The following is an 18,834-nucleotide window of genomic DNA, read 5'->3' as shown; positions in this document are numbered from 1 at the left end:
ACATTTTATACTGTCTCCACCCACTTAAATGGAATTTTTATTTCTATCTCTTGCTGCTGGGATTTGTTAGCAATATATAGAAATGCTTATGATGTATGTGGTTTATTTTATATCCTGCAACTTTGCTTAAGTTGTTAATCATTTCAAGTAGTTGTTTTTTTACTTGATTCCCTAGGATTCTCTAAGTATACCATCATATCATCTGCAAAGAATTATAGCTTTGTTTCTTCATTGTCTATTCTAATTCTTTCAGCTTCTTTTTCTTCTCTTACTGCTAAAGCTAACATTTCCAGTACCATACTGAATAACAATAGTGATAACAGACATCCTTGTACTGCCATTGATTATATTGGAAATACGTATCCCCATTATATATAATACTTACTGATGGTTTATATAGATTTGGCTTCTTAATCTACGTGGGAATGATCAAAAGAATGAAAATACTTTTTATTCAGATTTTAACAAGTATCATAATGGACACCCAAGAGAACTTTCCAACAGCATGTATCTGAGACAACACAGCTGGACAGTGAGGTGGATCCTGAGTTGAAAAGGAGAGGACAAGCCTAGGCCAATTTCAGAAAACTGCCAAGTACCTTTACTAATCTAAATCTGCTCACAAAAGGAAAAGCTCATCTTTTCAAAACTAATGTAAAAGATGGTTTCTTTATGGCAGTTAAGACCTAGAAAACCGCAGTCTCCAAAGACCTGAAGATTTACTTTACCTTAGAAAGCAAAGGGAATGCATACAACAAATATGAACAGTCTGCAATATAAAACCAGCAGGGAACTCAATATAAAAATAGAATAGGTTGAACTTAGTCCATCAAATAATTGTAAAACTGAAAGAGGAATGGGTTGGCATTGTGATGAAGAAGATAATAGATGGTTGTTATAACCAGAGAGTCTTTGATCAAGTCAATTCATCCACTATTTATTAAGCAATTACTATGCCCTGGGGAATATATGAAAACACATGAACATGCTCTGTTTTTAAGGGGTTCACATTCTAATCAGGGAGATGGCATGCAAACAGCTATGTACCTACAAGATTTGTATAGGATAAATTGTAGGGACTCTCCAAATAGAATGGAAACAATGTCTTTCAGTGGTTGAGATTTTAATTCAGAATGGAAGGAATTAGGGAAAGGCAAGAGGTAAAGATTAGGAAGGAGAAAACTCAGTGACTGGTTATACAGTCAATTTTCCACTCAATAAGAGATTGAATGATATATGTGAGAAAAAAGCAAAGAGATTGGTCTTGCTAGATAGAAGAATATGTGGAGAGTAGAAATGTAGAAGAAGAATAGAAAGGTCTCCTAGGAAGAGGCCAGGTTGTGAATGACTTTAAAAGCTAACCACTGGTACCCTCACCCAAAACTTACTCTGTGATGATTGAATTCAGTCATAGTGTCACATTTGAGGACCTAGAGGGTCACATGTGGTCTCAAAGCCACAACTTTCCCATGTGGTATAGAGCATTAGGCATGAAGTTAAGAAGACCTAAGATCAAATCTAGCTTTACACAATTACTATCTGTGGGATCCAGGGCAAATCACTTAACATTTATCTTCCTCTGTTTCCACAATTGTAAAATGAGAATAGTTAATAACACCTACCCCTTGGAGTTGCTTCGAAGATAAATGTGATATTAGGAAAGTGCTTAGCATAGTTGCTGACACATAGCAGGCACTTAACAAATATTTATTCCTTTTGACCCACTTTTATGTAAGGAATTCAGCAGAGAGTTTAAGAAATCTGTATTGAACTTCTTACTTTTATGTTTTGTTTTGTTTTTTTAATGTCTGAAGATTATCACGTCATTTTTTAGGACTTCTTTCTAGGAATATTCAGACTCTGAGCAGTTCATTGTACCAGATATGAGAATCTTTCCTAGGACAGGATTTGGACTGACAAGTGAAATATGAGTTTTCAGTTTGGAAGACTTTACTATTAACTATATTCAAGATGATGTACCATGTACTATGATAAGCAGCAAAGTGTCCAGAAGAGGGCATCTACAGTGGTGAAAACCCTTGAATTCTTGCCACATGAGGATCAAATGAAAGATTTGGGGAGGGTTAGCCTGTAGTAGAAAAGAATCAGCAAGAAATTGATAGCTGAAAGAATTTGACCCAGAGGGCAAAACAAGGAAAACTGATAGAAATTACAAAGCCTAAAATATGTACTTCATGTAAAGGAAAAAAAAAATTCTAATTCCAGAGTAGAATGGACTCTTGGAATAGAGTATTCTTTCCCTAACTGGATGTCTTCATGAAGGACATGGATGGCCACTTATTGATGTATTGAATGGGGGACTTCTTATCAGGTAAGAGTTGGACTAGACAGGTGCTCAGTTCCCATCCAACTCATGAATTCTGTGATTCTTTTGTCATTTCTTTCATTGAATCTAGCAACCTGCAATTTAGTTTGTAGTTCAGTTTGTGTAGTAATATGAGATAAAACTGGGAAAATTTGAAACACTTCAAGAATACATTTATTCTGTTGAAATGAAATGAAGGGTAATTCGTTTTTGTTTAATTTCTGAGATGTGAAGCACAGGGAAGGGGACATCTATTATATATACTGTATGATATGACATTCAAAGTAAGTACATGATTTAAAATTGTTTGGTATTTTTAAGTGAAAATGTGTATTTCTTTATTTACAAAGGTATTTTCAGAAAATCCAAAATCATACTGCTTTAAGATGTAAATGCCATAGACTGAATATTTTTTTTAAACTCATGAGAATGTCATATATTTCTATATCAGGAATAAAGTCAGACAGTATGTCCTCTTTGGAGATGATCAATCAAAGTACATTTCACCATTACAAGTCTAAGGCAATTCAGATAAGATTAAATTATTTTTTTTTCTCCCTGAAGAGATCAGATTTATATCATATGTAGCAGTAGCTTCCTTTGGGATTTGGGAGAATCAACAGGAATTTCTATAAGAATTTAAATCTGTCCCAAGGTAAATAGATGGAAAAAATGAATATAAATAAAAAGATTACCTGTTTAAGAAAATTCCCTGAGGCTTTAGATGACTCATAGAAGGTGGATCTATTGGTGGGAACAAAAAGAACTAGTTGAACAGTGAGAATAAAATCCCTTTCATAAAGAGACTTTTTGTGATTTTAGAAAACCTTTATACACATATATGTAAATGTGTGCATTTATCCCTATATATTATATACATGTATGCAGATGTTTGTGTGTGTGCATGTGTGTGAGTGTGTGTGTGTACATACATATCTCCTTTCTTTGGATTCTATAGTTATCAGCTATAAGAATTAGCTCATCAATAAAATTTGTATAAATTTGTGTTCTAGTACAGGATTCCTTTAGTATCTATATATTATGTCTATAATAACAATTATATTTTTTGTTCCATCATCTTTTTTTTTTCTTGTCATAAGAGAGTGGTAACTAATAACTCTTCCTATAAGCATGGAGATATGTTAAGAGCACACAAAGAAATTCCACTATGATCTCTGTGCTTAATCAATACTTTTTGATTGATTGATGTATCAATTACTCCTGAGATGTCTCAATATAAATGTCATTCTTACAAAAACTTGGCATTCATCCTACTTATTTCAGATAAAGATGAAGATAACCTCCTATATTATTAAGATAATCTCCAATAGAATAGAGATATGGAATTAGGGCAAGGAAGATCTGACATTATCTTCCTAATCCTAATATTAGTTATGTGACCCTTGGCAAGTCACTTAATATCTTAGTGACTCAGATAACTTCATTAGACTTATTCAATAAATAATGAGTGAGCTATAGGATTCATAAGCAAATTCCTGAGGATTTGAGAGTTGCAAAGGAACTCAAGAGCATGCTTTTCGAGCCGACACACTGTAGGGTGGGTAATATACTCAAGAAGTAGTCATAGAGTAGGCATATAGCTTGAAGACACTCAAGGAAGAGGAACTCAGCTATAAACTGAAGAAGTGAATTTCATTTTTGAACAGCTCCAAAGATGTGCAAAGTAAGAAGACATTTATTTTCAGAGCAAAGACAGACGTCTATACATTTGTTTTCAAATTATTTATGATACACACACATTCACATACATATATATGTATATATATACATATCCTCCCATACATGTACAATAGGTTGATAGATAGATATAGCTATAGATACAGATATAGGTAGATAGCTCACTCTCTCCTCTTTTCTTCTGGTCACAGCACAAAAAGTAAGAGTACTCTTTACAAAACTCAATCCTTTTATCTATGTCCTCAATCTCATTTCTTTCTCATGTCCACCAGGACTTGCTCCAGCAGTAATGCTGTTTCCTGAAAACATTATTAATTCCTCTGTATGCTTTAATTTTAGCTGAACTATAGATATCTTCAAGTTTCTCAGACATATCACTAAGACTGGTGCCTTGAACAGGCAATAAAAGTGCTTGAGGCAAACAACTGCCAGGTAACCCTCAAATCAACTTTAAAATGAATAAGTTTAAAGAGTAGAAAGGACAGACTTCAAGGAGAGATATGGATTCTTGGAACTTAGAAAGCACCAAGGAGGGAGAGACTTTCTTTTTAGCAGTGGGAAGGTTCAGCACCAAGGGAGGGTGCCAGACAGTGCTGACTTAGGAAGAAGCTCCACCTATGTGCTGCTCCTAGGGCAGAGCCATTCAACAAAGTGGATGGCACTCCCTTCTCCAATGCTTCCTACTTATGTGACCCTGGGCAAGTTATTTAATCTGCCCAAGTGTGTTTCCTTATTAAAATTAATAGCATTTACCTTACAGGGTTGTTGTGAACATCTAAGGAGATCTCCTCAGGCTGTACTGAGGAAAATCTTCTTTCCCTGATTGATCATCTTCCTTATTACAAAACTTGAAATGCACACTTAATGAATAAGAAAAAATTCGTTGTAAATGGACCAATATCTTAATAGCAATCTCAAACAGCATAGAACAGATTAGACATTTAAAGGATGAGTCTTCCACTTTCAGAATCTGATAGCCACAGCTGTGCAGAGAAACATCTCTTCTCCCTCCCTAGTCAACCAAATTCTCTTTGAACCAATTAGAAAAGAGATGGGAAAATTGATCAGAGGATAAAAGACATGTGTTCCCTCATTCTTCTTCTAAATCCCCCCTCTACTCAGGAATTCCAGGGGAAAGAGTTCTGTCAGTGTGTCAACAAGCTGTTATTTATTACCTACTATTTTCTAGGCACTGTGTTGCTGGTGATATGAACTTGACTCTGAGAGTTATATAAATTGTTTTAGCTGCTGTTTATTAATCAGCTGTATGTTCCCACTGGCCTATTACTTCTTATCCCACCCTCATGCACACTTTAGCCCATATTCTGCTCACAATTTTGGCTTTCCTTCCTTCCTTTTTCAGGAAGTACCAAAACCTTCAGTTCCTTGCTGATTCAGGGAGACCTATATGGCTCTTGTGGAACTCTGGACAAATATTTGCACCCCTATGCTAAGACATGATTCACTCTCACCAAGTCTTCATGACCACATCCTTGATGGAAGGGGGATAGTCTACCCCCATGATGTAACAGAACATACCCTGACATACACAGGCGCACCTGCTATCACAGGTTCTTATATCTGCATTTATAAGAAGAAAGGCAACTTTTGAGGGGTTTAACAATCTCTTTTAATCAAGCACAAGTATCATTCACTTAGTTCAGGGGGAAAAGTCAACACTCTCAACCTCAGAGAAAATACAAAAAAATCTAAATCAACAGACAGCACTTCCAAGCTGTCTGAAAGTAAGCAACACATACCTTACAAATCAACAGATAGATACAACTGCCTGACTCTACATACATAGTTATCAGAGGGAGAAGCACCAACACCTGGGTTTTCAAAGCCAAGGGGTTCCTTAGTGGCTTTCCAGAGACTTGTCTAGTTAAACAAACACTTCCAGTCAGTAAACTCCAAAGTAAAACATCACTCTCAGAATATTTATACATTTTTTCAGAGCCAGAGGACATCACAACTATTGAGAACCAGTGCCTCATTAACAAAAGGTGTGGGTCTCCCCACAAATCTCCCCTAATCAAACTCGCATTAATGGGCAGGCCCATTAATGAATGGGAAAGATCTTAAATCACATTAGTTAACAATACAAATACATATACTGTTTCTAGTTAAAGAAACTCTTGTTTTGGTACGTTACTTCTAGGAAAGACTATAGGTTGATAAAGGCAAGATTCAGTCAGAGGCACTTGATTTTACTAGAACAAAAACAGCGAAAGATCCTACTTTGCTTGCCATCACACAAGGTGAAAATATTGCCATCTTTGCAAAGAAGAACATTTAATATCTGTCAATATCCATCATAAACATCATGCCAAGCATCAACACTCAACATAGCACAAATGATTATCCCTAAATCACAGCTAATCAACTCATAGTGCCACATATATCAGGTCTCCAATAATGTTAAGTGGAGTAGACATGATGCTAAGCACCACTTGATAGACTGCTTCAAAGACTAAATGTCTAAATTAATTGTAGTACAAGGCAGGAGTGGGGATCTGAGGCTGCTGAGAAGTGACAGGCTCCCCATCTGAATTTATTTATTCTTCCCTCCAGTGCCAGAGCACCTATCCAGTAAGACTTTCTGGTCTTTAGCCTGTGAGTGTTGCACTGGAAACCCAATACGATTAGCACCTAATCTCTCTCTTCTCAGCAGGCATTGAAGATTTGTCCAGCCCTTCAAATGCAGAGACATCACCAGAAAAGACAGAAGAGAAGATTCTACCGAAAGTTCAAGGCCACAGTTGCCCTGAGGCCATATTGCATGCATGTATTGTGTCAGTGCATGCATATGCAGAGTAAACAGGCAAATCATCATACTCAGCAATAAAATCAATGCAGATTTATTAGGACCAATAACAAAAGGTCTATATCAAGAACACATCTATAAACATTAGCATGTATGTTTATTAAACAGCACTGCAAACAATGCATAGTTATGAGACAGAGGTAGAAATTGTATGTGCATGAAATTAGATCTTGAGGAAGGCAACAAAGAGTAAATATTTTAAAAGAAACATAACTCAGAAATATGTCATGATGAGAGCTTGTGTCTACACATTAACATAGGTTTTTATATTACAAAGCACATCATAGAGATAAAAGTTAGTATTCTTCTCTGACTACACTTGCAACCATTTCTCCTATTTCTCCTACAACATTATGCTAGTGCAAACAAAAGTCAGATGATTCTCTTTCATAAGCTGTTGTTAACCTTCGTGCATCTATAGTTAAGGTGATTGATGGAGTAATTATCCCCATTAGATCTAAAGGCTGTCATGTCTAAACATTAAACTTTTGAGTACATAGGCTGCATGTGTTTGTATGTTTATATAGCTCTGTATCCTAGGGTTCTCTTTCCAAATGAAATTCTAGGCCAAAGGAAAGATACAGCTCACCAATCCCAGCCTGACCATCTGAATTAGAATCCTCTTTAGTTTTACATGAAGTTGTTGCGTTAGAATATATAGTGTGTTCTTTAATGGAAGAATCACTTTCTGAGCTATCATCTAGTTCAGTTGGTAATCATATTCTTCTCAAGTCCCCTGAACTAACTGCATACCTCTTTTTTCCTCCTATTAATCAGTGAGTTCCTTTAATATTCCTATGAGCAAAAAATAAGTCTGATAAATTTTCAAAAGGGCCCTTTTTACTTAAAAGACCTAATTTGCAAACAGGTAAGTTGTCCACTTTCTTGTCAGTTGTCTGGGTTCCTTGGTATAGAGTGCCTTGATATTTCCTTGCTAACTTGAATATTCACTGGATACCAAGACCTCACACAAAAATCTGTAACTTTACTGAGGTTCTTAAGAACAATCTTAGGTATTGTATGACTGTTTGATTTTCACCAGAGTACTTCTGATTAACAATCGTGGACACTTGGTAGGCTTCCTTTATTGTATTCCTCAAGTCAATGGATGTACTCACTATAGACTTAACATTTCTTATCTCTGGAATTCCTATGCACAAAACTCTGAACTCAAGAGCAGAGATTTTCCTTCTGACTTTGCATCCTCAGTGCTGAGCAGCCCTTGGCACATAGTAGGTACTTACTAAATGCTTTTTGATAGGCTGACTGCCTAGAGGGTTCTGATTGGAGAAGTTTCATATGATTACTCTATCTAGTCTGCTTCACAATTCACTTTACATATCACTCATGTTTTTAACATTTGCCTTATAGACATTAGCCTAGTAGCTAGGTGGCACGACACTCTGAGGGCAGGGGATGGCTTTTTATTTTGGGATTGCTTCTGCAATGTGTGGCATAATGCCTAGATGATATTAAGTATTCAATATTGAATTGAAGCCCCTTATTGATGGTGATCATGGTTTACCCTTTGGAAAAAAAAAATCCTTCTCTTAGGACTGTACATGTTGTTAGCACTCAATATTTGTTTATGTATAAGATATTAGTGTATATTACAAGATGTTACAATGTGCATGATTACTTTATTGCATGGAAGCACGTTACAAATTAAATGATTGCAAGGAAAAGAGAGAACTGAAGATTTGCACAAACACTGGAAACATTACACAAATGTATCCATGTATCTGATTAAAAGGGTTTCTTTCAAAAGGTGAACGGTCTCATAGCAATGAGATAAGTTTTTTGGGTTTTTTTTTGTAATCAGGAGTCCCAGATTTTAACCTTGATCCCATCACCCATATCCGAGGAGGCCCCTGAAAAGTCACTTCTATTTATTTTTAATATAGTCTATGTCTTTCTATCACCTGAGACCTCAGCATCATTACTATTTTAACACTTACATAGCACTTTATATGTCAAAAGAACTTATAATCATTTATCAAATATTGCTTGATGTTTTATAGATGAGTAAACAAAGCCACCAAAAAGTCATGACTTCAAATTCACCAAGCAAGGTGCTTTAATAACTAAGGCTGGAACTCATCATGTTTGAATCACCAGACTAAATTGCCTCTTTAACCTTTCTATTCCTTCCAAATAATAGATAAAATAATGCTTGTAAGTAGCCCTGAAAGAGTATTGCAAAGGCTTACAGATAAAATTGTTAGGAAGGAAGGGTCTTAGTAGGTCACCTAGTCCATTAACTGCTTCCACATAGACAAGACTTTCTAAGGGCATCCAAGTGAGAGAATTCTTCTGTCATGTAATAACCTCACACATTATTCAACACTCCTAAATTAAGGAAGTTCTTCATGTCTTTTCTTAATCTTTCATTATGAACTGTAAAATACCCAGTTTCTCACATCTGGCATTTCCCAGACACACTATTCTTTAATATAAATACAAATTCATCCAGTGCCTATGTGTAAGGCATGGTACTACTAGATTCTGGGAAATTTCTCTTTTTAGCTTAAAGTTTTTATTTGTAAGGTAAATGCTTGGTGAGGAAACCTCTACCTTTGGAGATAGCATTTCCTCTAGCAGCTAGATGGAGCACTGGATAGAGTACTGGGTCTACAAGATTCATCTTCCATTCAAAGCTGACCTCAGACACTTACCCTGGGCAAGTAATTTAACCCTGTTTTTCTCAACTCCCTCATCTGTAAAATGACCTAGAGAAGGAAACAGAAAACCGCTACAGTAGCTTTGTCAAGAAAACCCCAAATGAAGTTACAAAGACTCAGATATGGCTGAATAAAGACTAAAGAGCAACAACATTTCATCTGAAACTTATAGGGTTAATGATTTACTTGGAGTATCAGGAAATTAAGTGACATGAAAAGGGTAACTCAGTTAATACTTTAGATATAGGACATAAATTCTGGTCTGACTCTGAAGTAGGCTCTTTTTCCATTATACCAAATTCTGGCACCTGGTGCTGGGGCGATTGTGGTTCATTGTTGTGATTTGCCCAGGGTCACACAATTAGTAAGTTTCTGAGGACAAATTTGAATGAGGCCTTCCTTACTCTAGGTCCAACACTTTATTCATTGAGCCTTCTAGCTACCTCACAAAGGTGAGTGTTAAGTTCTTCATGGATAGATATAAAGCAAACCATGCCCTCAAGTCACTTGTATTCTATGGAGGTAATGTAATATTCACATGATTTGAGCTTAACTCAGGCCAGTCCCTTAGTAGTTCATGTCTAAAATTCAATTGAAAGAGACACTTGTAATACATATAACATTTAACAAGGAGGTTTACTTAGTCATATTAAGGGAAAGGATGCTCATTCTAGATAAATGTTAATTCCTTTGAGCACAGGTTCCCAATGAGTCTCATACAAATCAGAGAGAGGAGTTCCAGTCCCTAGTGACCTGGATGCTTAGTAGTCAGTTGATAAAGAAAGTCCATCAGTGGTTGAGTCCCTTGAGCCAATTAAATCCCAAAGACAGTTTCAATACCTGTTAAGCTACAACTATCCTAATTTGGATAGTCAGCTTGGAATATTATGAACATCACAAATTTTTATGCAAGAATATAAATACAACCTATATAGATATACATATTTTAATGTTTTATATATAAAATACATATAAAAATAAAATTTAATTTAATTAAAATAATATTTTTTTAAGAAGGAGAGAGCATTACTAATCTTTGGTGGAGGATATAAAGGAAGGGTCAGAAAAGACATTGCATTTAAGTTGAAATTTGAACTGTGCTATTAAACAAGTTATGGATATTCCAAGATGAGAGAGGAGGGGGAATACAAGAGATGTGGGAAATTAGTTGGCCAGAGGCAAATGTCATGGATGGAAAATATCTATTATGCCCGTTTGCATAGAAAGGTGAAAGAGATAAAGGGAATGGTGTGATAGGAATGGTGTGATACAACTGGAAAGGTAGATGGGAGTCAGATAATGGTGTTCCTCCAAAAGATAGATGAGAAGTTTGTTTGCAGGGCAGCTAGGTGGCATAGTGAATGGCATAGAGCTGGACCTGAAATCAGGAAAAACTGAGTTGAAATCCAACCTCAGACACTTATTAGCTATATGAATCCTGAGTAAGTCTAGGTTTGCCTCATTTTTTTCATCTGTAAAATGGGGATAATAATTATACTTATCACCCAGGCTTTTTGTGAATATCAAATGAGAAAAGAACAATAAAATATTTGACACAGTGTCTGGTACATATTAATGTCTGAGGCTGTATTTGAACTCACTCTCTAACTCCAGGCCCATCATTGTTCTACCTAACTTCCCTAAACACTATAAAATTATTCTTATTCTTATTCTTATTATATCCAAGCAACAACAGACTATCATTTAATATTTCTGAGCATGTATACGTGCTCACATCAATATATGATAGAGATTCAGACGTGTTTTAGGAACTTCAATTTGGTATTTATGTGAACGATCTATCTTTGCTGTAAGCTAGATGTGAGATATTTAGATTTTGAACTACAGTAGAAGTTTTATCATTGGAGAGCATGGACTATATGTGAGAGATGTTTTATAATTTTAAGAGCTGCCAAATGATTGATGAAGAGAATTGAAGTAAAAGGAGTCAAAAGACTCCAAGTTCTTAAATTTTTGCTATTAGAATTCAAGTTTTCTAGAGAAATATGAAAGTTGCAATAGCTTAGTGATGCAGTAGAAAGAGTCTAGCACTTACAGTCAAGAAGACTTGAGTTTTAATCCTGTCTCAGATATTCATTAACTACTTGATGCACAATATACTTAATCTCGTTGTTCATTCATTTCCTTCACTATAAATTGTGAATAGCAGCAGGACCTAACTCATAAGCTTGCTTTAAAAATTAAATTTGTTAATACACACAATGTAACATACCAAAATGTGTTGTGTTTTACAATGTAAAGCAATATATAAATGCTAGCTACTTGGTAATATTAAGTTAGGAAGAAAATAAAATGTATTATTTTGTGGATATGATGGCATGAGATGCTAATTATATATCCAGGTAAAGACACCCAAAAGGCAGTTGGTAATGAAGGACTGAAGCTTAGGAAAGTCACAGAACCAGTCAGAGAGATCCTTCTACTTCAAAATGTGTCTGAAAGGTTAGGCATAAAGAGCTGGAAAAAATACAAAAATCACTTAAGAAAAGAAGTATTTGTTATTTCACACAACATATATACATTACATAATTACTTAGAAGGTATGTCAGATTTGCAAAATGAATTATGCAAACAATATTGTACATTTTACTCAATGATCACATTAGAAAAAGATTTATCTCCCAATAGCATACTTAAATTGAAGACCTTAAACTATTAAGTTCAATGAGTTGACTAGAATATGTTCCATATAAATGTGTACTTTTTAGAGAACAATAGTGAATAAAAATTATAAATATAAGTCACCTTTGTGATGATTCATATATTAGAAGAAAAAAATTCCTGTTGGAAGGAAAAATAGCTATTATACGTTGTATCTACCACAAAGTTTCCAACGTTGCAATGGTTGGACTAATAGCTACCAGCATTTCCTCCCACCTCCAACGCGGAATAGGCCTAGGGCTCTCCGAGTTTTCTTTCACAAGAGGTTTCCCTAAAAGGAGACAAAACTATCTCCATGACCTGATGGCCCCAGCTTTCCTGATGTAGCTTCTTGTTACCTTAAGCCCATAAGACTTCACTCTACTTGAAATCTAAGCCTTTCAGATTTTGTGGTTACCTGAGACAACCAGAGTTGCTATACCCAGATTACCTACTGGTCAGACATGTTTCCATCAGTCATATACATCAAAGCACAAGAGAAGTTCCTCTGAATCTTTATCACATATTGCCAAGCCTAGAGGCCTGTATTGGGCTACCCGAGTCTTTCCTACCTGTCCCAGGTCTTCGGTTGCCCAAACCGGATAAACGTATGAGAGAAAGGACGTTCCAGAGTCGAACAGGGGTTGAGCTTTATTACAGGGTTTCGGTTACAAGTGCAGGGGATGATCTTCCTTAGGAGGAAGAGGGGGAGATTTCCTAAGGAGGCTAAGCTTAAGGGATTGGAAGTAGAAGTACAAGCGGGGAGAGAGGGGGAGGGGAGAGAGGAAAGAAAAGAAGAGGAGCCCTACTTTTCTCTTTGGCTCCACACGTGCTAAGAGAGAGCTTTCTGGCTTCCTTAATCCTACTTAATCTTCAGCCACACAGTTTGCATCTCAATACCATGCTGTTAGGTAACTAGGTGTGCTCCAATCCGGGACGACCTCGAGGGCAGGGAGACTCCACCCATCAGGTATCTCCGGGGGAGAGGCAGAAATACCCGAGCTAGCCGAGCTAGCTCAGTCTGACCTTCTCGAACCCCCGCTGTTCATGGAGGGCCTCGTAAGACTCTAAGATTTAGAAGTCCCACTTTTACCTGCCCGAGACTGTCCACACGGAATTGAGCTTCCAGTCCCAACAACATATCCTTGTTGTGTTAGTACAAACCTTTTTTGTCAACTGTTGAATGACTTACAATTGACTCATTCTGTTCCAAAACTGGACTTGAACTAACAATTGTGGCATTATAGCTGCATCCCAACAGTTTCTTCTTGGTTAGAGAATAATGACTGGCAGTGGTAACCATGAACTATCACACTGAAGGCGTCATATGGTCATCTTAGAAGTGTCTCATATATATTTCTGTTGTACTGAGTATTATGATTTTCAGTCAGGTCATGGCAGGAGAGAGGACATCTGGGGGAGGTTAAGGGACTAGGGAGAGGGAGTTTAGGGTACAGGGCAGGTGAAGGAAACTTTTCCCCCCTAGATATTCAATGATTATTCCTTTATTAAAGTTGCATTTTTTTTTAACTTATAGACATCTATTTTCTCCCTCCTACCCTGACCCCAATGGAAAAGCAATAGCAACAGCAGCCCTTAATAAATATGCCTGGTCAAACAAATCTTGGATCCTCAATGGCATTTTTTTAAAGAAGTATGCCCCTTCTGTACCCTGAATATATAAACTCTCTCTCAAGAGGTGAATAGCATGTTTCATCCTCAGTCATGAATTTTCATTATCTTGATCACAATTATTATAATTTCAATATTTGTTGTTTTTACAGTAATGCTGATATTATATAACATATTCTGCTGGTTATATTCATTTCTTCTTTAATGAGTTCATAAAAGTCCTTAACTTGTTTCATTTGCCATATTGATTTTATACTACACATGTTTCTTGTCCTACACACTTCTTGCAAGGGAAGAAAACATATTAACAAATTTTGATTTGCAAAGATGTCTCCTTGGACGTTCCCCAGTCCTCCCTCCTCTCTATCTTCCACTTCAATCTGAAAGTCAGCCTGCATCCCAGTGTAGAGAATGAAAGTTCCTCTTAGATTATTGAAGATATTTGCCCTTATACTCCCCATGTTATTCAATGCGATGAACCCTCTAGAGAAAGAAGAGCAGAAGAAATGTCAGAGAAAATCCATAGGTCTTAGGGTTAATGAATAGGGGAGAGGTAACAATTGGAAATTAGCCTTTCATAAAAACAAGATCTTATGAGAGGCATTATGACCAAGTCAAAAGATCATAGGATATAAAATTAGGAAGCCCTGCATTTGTCTTAGCTCTGAGACTGTGTGACCCTGGATAAGTCATTTAATCCTATGGTGCCTCAGTTTCCTTAGGTGTATGCTGGAACACTTATAGGAAGAGGAGTAGTCATGTTAACACTAATAACAACTCACATTTATATAGTGCTTAAGTTGCAAAGCAATTTACATACCTCAACTTATTTGATTTTTATAACACCCTGTGAGGGAGATACTATTACTATCCCCATTTTTAGAGATGGGGAATGTGAGAGGTTGAGTGATTTGTCCAAGGTTGCACAGCTAGTAAATTTTGAAGGAAGGATTTAAATTTAGTTCTAACCTGTCTCCCTATCCTGTGTTCTGTTCACTGATCTACTTTCACAAGATTCCCTAAAGGATTAAATTGAATAATGCATATAAATCAGTTTGTATATACACACACACATATGTACATATACATACATATATATATTTATGATATAATAAATAATTTTATATAGTGATAAATATATAGATGTATTTATAATTATATGTTTCTGAGGTTGCACTTAGTCTATTTTACCAACACCACAAAAAAACACTTGAAATGTAATTTTAAAAAATGCCAAGGAAAGGGAAGGGGTTAGTGAATCACATCCAATAAAGCAATCTTAAAAATGTTTTGTGTGATCTTAAGCAGATCTCAGACCCTCCACTACTCCCAAAAATGTGTCACTAACCTTGAGCCCTCTAATAAACTCAAATTCAATATTTCTGCATGTTGCAAAACTGAGACTGAAAGCAAATATGTTGCCTAATGGAATGGAGATCCACAAACCTCTCAACAGGCAGAAACAAAAGGCCAGAGCTAATCAGAACAAGTTTAATAATGATTAATATAAAACATAACATTTTCAAAACTCCACTGAGCAAATACAGGGTAGGAAAGGCTTAGCTGACAACATTTTGTATGATGAAGGCTAGGGACTTAGTAAATTACAACCTCAAGACGAGTCAACATTATGTCAAGGCAGGCAAAAAAAAAAAAAAAACAAAGAAACAAAAAAAACACAACTTTAGGCTGATTTAATAGAAACTCAGTTTTGTGGTCACTTCAGGGAACAAAATTTTAGAAGGGAAATACATAAATTGTAATACATCTAAAACAGGACAGTCAGCAATTTAAAGGTAGGCAAAACTTTGCTGTATAAGGATAACTTGAAGAGATTGAAGAACAAAAATAGGTGGATACATGAAAGTTGCCTGGGAACGTCTTCATGTGGAAGAGGAATTACACTTGTTCTGCTTGTCCGCAGAGGGCAGAAAGAGGAGCAATGGATTGAAGGAGCAGAGAGAAAGGTTTTCACTTGATGTAAGGAAAATCATCAGGATAATTAAAGCTGTCCAAAAGTGGAACTGAATGCTTCGATGTATTGTATTTCTGATCAATGGAGGTCTTTTTGAAAGGCTGGAATATCATTTATTAGGGACATTCCAGAGAAGATTCCTATTTATGTTTAGGTTGGATTAGAAGACTACCATGTTTCTCCCAAACTTGAAAAATCTGATTTTTCTTGGGGTATATACTGCCCTCATCTCCATCTCCTCTCTTCCCTTGCTTCCTTCAAGACTCAATATAGTCTCACCTTTGAAAGAGGACTTTTCCAGACCCTCCCACTCCTATCCTTTCTAGTTTCTTTCCTCAGAGATTTTCATCCATTTATATATCATGTACATGGATAGATTGTTTGCTTTCACCATCAGAATGTAAGTCCTTTTAAGGCAAAAACTATGACTTTTCCTTTCTTTTATCCCTAGTATCGAGTACAGTGTCTGGCACATAGTAAGTGATTAATAAATACTTGATTGTGATAATGATGAGGATACAATTATACTATGTTGCAAAGTAATATAATTGGTTCATGTGGGCCTGTTTCTATAACCCCAGAGGATTCTGTTTTTTTGTGCAAATATACTCTCTATACCAAGGAATTTCATTCTAGGCTCAATTATTCAATCAAACATAAGGGAATATCAACAACCTAAGATGAACCAGATTCTTGTCTGGATGGTAGGGATAAACATTCAAAGAATTAAACAATCCCTACACTCAAGAAGCTTATATTCCAATCCTCAGCATAGTCGCTGGCAGGTACTTAATAAATGGTGGTTGATTGACGGACTGAGATTTTATCTTTTCTGAGTTATAATTACATTTTGCCAACTTCTGGCTTGTCATCTCATTTTCAAAGGAGGTTAAGAAAAAACTCGAGATTTATCATTTTGAGTATACTATAAATTACCTGAACAGGGTAATGAAATAAGTAGTGTGTTGTAAACAAGTTACAAGTCTAGTTTAAAGGCATGATTTAATATTATTGATGGGGAACATAAATTAGCTAAGTCTGTTAGAGCATTCTTTCTTTTCCCAAGACAGATTCATATAACTGCACAGGCTTGCATTGTTTTCATCCAAGTGGTGCAAGGATAAGAGTGCTAGGCCTGGAGTCAAAAAAGACCTGAGTTCAAATGCATTTTTAGACACTTACTAGCTATATAAGCCTAGGAAATTCACTTCACCTCAATTTGCCTTGATTTCCTCATCTGTAAAATAGGAGTAACAAGAGTTCCCAATTTTCTAGGTTGCTATGAGGATTAAATGAGATAACTGTAAAATGCTTAGCACAGTACCTGGCACATGCTTAGCATTGTATCAATTATTGCTGCTGTTATTATTATTAATTATTATTATTACTGTCCCCTAAAAGGGAGAGGAACCCTAAGGATCTAGTCAGGATCATATTGAGACAATAGAAAAGAACAGATTTCTAGAGAGGAAATTGATTCCTGTCTCTTAAAACTGGTGAGAGAACAGGTGATTAAAACTGGACAAAATTCTGAATCATTCCTCTCTTTACAGGAAAATTCTTGGAAGAAGCTATTTATGTGAATGACTTCTACTGTTTTCATTTTTCCAAATTCATTATTTGTTTTTGTTTTTCAATAATCACTTCCATGAATTCCAAATTTTCTCTCCCTCCCTCACCAAGATAGCATGCAATCTTCTATGGCTTCTACAAATACATTCCTATTAAACACATTTTCACTTTAGTCATGTTGTGTATACGAATTAAAACAAATGGGAGAAAAAGAAACAAAGTAAAAAAATAACAAAGGAGAAAACAGTCTGTTTCATTCTAAGTTCTGACTCTATAATTCTTTCTCTAGAAGTGGAGGACATTTTGCATCAAGAATCCTTTGGGATATTTTAGGTTCTTGCATTGTTGTGGAAGACTAAGTCTATTAGAAACAGTCCTTGCACACTGTGGCTGTTACTGTGTATAATGTCCTCCTGACTCTGCTCATTTCACTCAGCATCAATTTATAAAAGTCTTTCCAGGTTTTTTGAAATGTGCCTGTTCATCATTTCTTATAATATGCCATAGCATTCATATATACCAACTTGTTCAGCCATTCCCCAGCTGATGGGCATTCCCTCGATTTCCAGTTCTTGGACACCACAAAAAGAACTCCTTTAGATATTATTGTATAGGTGCAGCCTTTTCCCATGTTTATGCTTTCTTTGGGATGCAGTACAAGAAGCCATATTACTAGATCAAAAGGCATGCAAATTTGGTAGCCCTTTGGGAATAGTTTCAAATTGCTCCCCAGAATGTTTGGATCAGGTCATAGTTCTACCAATAATGAATTCATGTTCTAGCTTTCCTACATCTTGTCTAACATTTATCATTTTCCTGTTTTGTCAATTAGCCAATCTGATAGGTGTGATGTGGTACCTCAGTGGTGTATTGATTTGCATCTATCTAATCAATAGTGATTTAGAGCATTTTTTCATGTGATCATTCATAACTTTAATTTCTTCCTCTGATAATGACCTGTTCATATCCTTTGACCATTAATCAAATGGGGAATGGCATTTATTCTTGCAAATTTGGTTCAATTCTCTATAAATTTTAGAAAAGGGGTCTTTATCACAGATACTAGTTATAAAAATTCTTTTTCAGTTTTCTGCTTCCCTCCTAATATTGATTGCATTGTACAAAAATTTTTACAAAAACTGTTCAATTTAATGTAATCAAAGTTATCCATTTTGCATTTCATAATGGTCTCTATCTCTTGTTTGGTCATAAATTCCTCCATGCTCCATAAATCCACAAATGAACTATTCCTTGCATCTCTAGCTTGTTTATTGTTTGTTAATTTGTTAATTGTGTAGATTGTGTAGACATTAGGACTTTATTGTGGTACACAGCATCAGGTGTTGGTCTACATCCAGTTTCCACCACAAGGATTTTCCAGTTTTCCTAACAGATTTTTCAAACAGTGAATTCTTATCCCAGAAGCTGGAGTCCTTGGGTTTATCAAACAGTAGAGTGCTAT

This window comes from Notamacropus eugenii, chromosome 2 (assembly GCF_028372415.1).
Source record: "Notamacropus eugenii isolate mMacEug1 chromosome 2, mMacEug1.pri_v2, whole genome shotgun sequence".
NCBI classification, from domain to species: domain Eukaryota; kingdom Metazoa; phylum Chordata; class Mammalia; order Diprotodontia; family Macropodidae; genus Notamacropus; species Notamacropus eugenii.
Note: the sequence above shows the minus strand (reverse complement) of the source record.